Raw genomic sequence first — 3,871 nt, 5'->3', positions numbered from 1 at the left:
TCCAAAGCTTTCCAATAGGAAAATAAATCTCCAATTATGCCTTTATTTATGAGCTTACTTAATATCACCATCTCCTAGCAGAAAGTGTTCACTTGTGATATGGAGTCTATTGAAGAAGACTGGGGCAATGAGGTGGGTTCTCCTTATTTCCCTTTTTATGGTCCTGATTTTCATTATGTAATAGAAGGTGTGAATTCATAAAATGTGTGATTGAAAAATCGCTGTTAGGAACTGGATGCAAGCAAACTTCTTAATTAAAATGTTACGTGATTTTTTTTTTTTTTACTGCACCACTAAGATTACAGGTCAAAACTGGTGACTCAAGTTTCTAGCTCAAGATTTATATTTTTCACAAACCTCAAAACTCTAGCTCTAATAATTCCTTGTACAAATGGAGTGCTCTTGATTTTGTCATTGCTTTTGTTTGAGAATTTGTGAATTAGAATTGAATTTCCCCATGGTGACAGAACTGCTGCTACACATTATTTTTCTTTTAAAAATTTTATTATTATTATTATTATTGTTGTTGTTGCTGTTGTTTGCAGTTTGTTCACTTTGTTTCTGAGTTCTAGCCCTGTTCCTCATCTCCTCCCTATCGCACCCTCCCTCCTTCTTCCTCCCTTATTCCACTCCCCTAATCCACTGATAAGGGAAGGGGGAAGTCCTTCTCCCCTACTGTCTGATCCTAACCTATCCAGTCCCAATAGGACTGGACTGCCTGGATCTTCTTCCTCTGTGGGCTGGCTAGGTCACCCCACCAGGGAGAAATGATCTGATCAAGGAGCAGGCAAAGGTCAGAACAGGAGATAGAGACTGTCTCTTCTCCCCTTACTAGGGAACCCATGAGACTAAGCTGTCTATGGTCTACATCTGAGCAGGGGTCTAGGTCCTCTCTCTGCATGGTCTTTGGTTGGTGCATCAGTCTCTGCAGTTCCCTCTGGACCGGCTTTTGACAGAATGTTCTTGTGGATTATGTACAGTTTATCCTTCCTCATTCAAATGCTAATTTCCCTACCACACTACCTTGTTTCAATGGGGACTTCGCATTATGATGTTTATTCCAAGCACCCACTGTCTCAAGTTTGTGTAAACATGATACCATTTGTTCTCTGTATTGCCAATAAAACCAAACAGCCAATACTGAGCAATGGAGAGAACAGGGTGAGACATCCTGGTCTGGTGAGGGGAGGATACAGAGTAGAGTGAGTGCATGGGAGAATCAAGAGGAGAGGAAGAAATGAATCAGAGCTAAGATATGACTAAAAAGCAAGTATAATGTAAGAAATCTGAATGGGAAGAAGCCATACAGGTTTGGAGGTTTAGAATGGAGTAATTATTGCCCAGCAGTGTGCTCAGTGTTAATTACATAAATCCTAATATCTGTGCGGTGATTTGGATTAGCTGGTAAAGGAATAACTACTGCTTTACTAAAATATAAATCAATATTAAATATTAATAATTGTTCAACACCCAAATCTTTTTTGGCTTTGTTGGTGTCCTTATGGGGCTCCTGTGCCCTCCAAGCCTTTCTAGATCCCCTCCCTTGAAAAGACTCTTGTGCTCTGTCCTAAGTTTGGCTGTGAGTATCTACATCTGCTTTGATCCCCTGCTGTGTGGAGTCTTTTAGAGAACATCTGTGGTAGGCTCCTATCCTGTTCCCTTTCTTCTACCTCTTCTGGTGTCTATCCTGTTTGCCCTTCTGAATGAGAATTAAACATATTCCCTAGGATCCTCTGTTGTTTAGCTTCTTTAGGTGTAGGATTTTAGTATGTTTGTCCTATATTATATGGCTAATATCCACTTATAAATGAGTATATTCAATGCATGTCTTTCTGCTTATGGGTTCTCTCACTCAGGGTGATCTTTTCTAATTCTGTTCATTTGCCTGCAATCTCATGATTTCCTTGTTTTTTTTCTATAGCTGAGTAGTGTTCCACTGTGTAAATATACCACAATTTCAGTATCTATTCTTCAGTTGAGGAACAGCTAGGTTGTTTCCAGATTCTGTCTATTATGAATAAAGCTGCTATGAACACAGTGGAGAATCTTTTGGATATATGGCCAGGAGTGGTGAAGCTAGGTCTTGAGGTAGCACTATTCTCTTTATTGTTGAGAAGGTATCTTTATCTTGAGTGTTTTCTTGAGTGTAGTTGATCTCATTTGGTTGGAGTTTTCCTTCTAGTATCTTCTATAGGGCTAGTTTGTTCCTTACATACTGTTTAAATTTAGTTATGCCATGGAAAATTTTATTTTCTCCATTTATGTTAATGGAATATTTTGCTGGGTATAGTAGTCTGGGTTGGCGTCCGTGGTCTCTTATTGTCTGCATGATATCTGTCCAGGCCCTTCTGGCTTTCATAGTCTCTGTTGCGAAGTCTAGTGTCATCTGATAGGTATTTCTTTATATGTTACTTGGACGTTTTCCCTTGTTGCTTTTAACATTTTTTCATTGTTCTGTAGATTTAGTGTTTTGATTATTATATGGTGGGAGGAATGTCTTTTCTGGCCTAGTCTATATGGTGTTCTGTGAGCCTCTTGTATGTTTAAAGACATATCTTTTTTATGATGGGAAAATTTTTCTTTTATGATTTTCTTGAAAATATTGTCTGGACCTTGGAGCCTGGAATCTTCTTTTTCATCTATTCACTTTATTCTTAGGTTTCCTCTTTTCATGGTGTCCTTGATTTCTTGAGTGTTTCGTGTCAAGAACTTTTCCATTTTTGTGTTTTCTTTGAGATATGTATCAATTTCTGCAATTGAGATTCTCTCCTCCATCTCTTGTATTCTGTTGGTAATGCTTAACTTTTGGTTCCTGATCTCTTCTAAGTTCTCCATCTCCAGGGTTTTCTGAGTTTGTGTTTATTGATTCTAATTCTGTTTTTATGTCTTAAGCAATTTGATTCATTTCTTTCACCTGTTTGAATGTGGATTTCTGTCTCAGGCTAGCTTCCTGTCCGGCCCGCTGGAGCCAGATGCACTCAGGCTCACTATTTTTTAGGGAGTGTTAGGTTACCAATGATTTAGCTATTCACAGGTCAGAATACTGAGGGTAGACATAGCCTCTCTCCTCTCTTCAACCTACTGGCACACATGGATGTGATACACCAGTGATTCCTGCAACGCCTCTAGTGGCAGCATAGAATTTATTTTTAAAATAGAAAAGTCCTAGAGTAAGTTGTGCAAAGAATATTAAATTCAATTATCCCCCAAATGGAAACAGTAACATCGCTAAAAATAAAATGAAAAAGAATGACAACCTTACATTTTGATAAAGAAAATATTTTATTGTTCAAATTATGAACCAAAAAACATTGGGAAGTAAACAAACATGTATATTCAACATGTGCTTGACATTTTGATTTCTGAAATAGGTTCTTCAGGATGGTTTCAACAATGGGGAGGGGTTTGAAGATGACATTATTGATAGTGTTGGATCAAATCGTTTCCCACAAAATCCAAGGTACAACTTTTTCCTCTTGTTACCTCCATATTTGAGATGTTCCTTCATACCTTGAGATGGAGAAGTAATTCTGGATTATCAGGTAGACATGCATGGAATTGCAAATATCCTTATTAAAAAGAGGTAGAATCCACACATGGAAAAGATGTAATGTGAGGCAGGTGGAGAGGTAGCTAAAGTTGGTAGCCTTAAAGAGTAGAGCGAGTTGGTCAAAAGAACAAAGCTAAAAGAACAGTATATTAAAGAGAGGTCTGGGGTTTCCCTGGCAACCAATGGAAAAATAATATTTTTTTCTGTTTTTTAATCTGGCATTATCTGGCATTTTTTTTTTTACGGATGATGTTCTTTAACAGTCTCATACTCATGTATAATGCACTTTGATTTCCTTCGCTGTTATATTACTCTCACCGC

General features: G+C 37.9%; 1 non-coding gene across 1 annotated transcript; it reads right to left on the bottom strand.

Annotated features, from left to right (window-relative positions):
- Positions 1 to 3,000: 3,000 nt before the first annotated feature.
- LOC132656702 (small nucleolar RNA SNORA17) lies at positions 3,001 to 3,136 on the bottom strand. The gene has a single exon (XR_009594414.1). It is a non-coding gene; the product is annotated as a small nucleolar RNA SNORA17 (small nucleolar RNA).
- Between the last annotated feature and the right edge of the window lie 735 nt (positions 3,137 to 3,871).

The sequence above is a fragment of the Meriones unguiculatus genome, chromosome 9, assembly GCF_030254825.1.
Source record: "Meriones unguiculatus strain TT.TT164.6M chromosome 9, Bangor_MerUng_6.1, whole genome shotgun sequence".
In the NCBI taxonomy this organism is placed as follows: domain Eukaryota; kingdom Metazoa; phylum Chordata; class Mammalia; order Rodentia; family Muridae; genus Meriones; species Meriones unguiculatus.
This window is presented reverse-complemented; position numbering and strand designations above follow the sequence as displayed.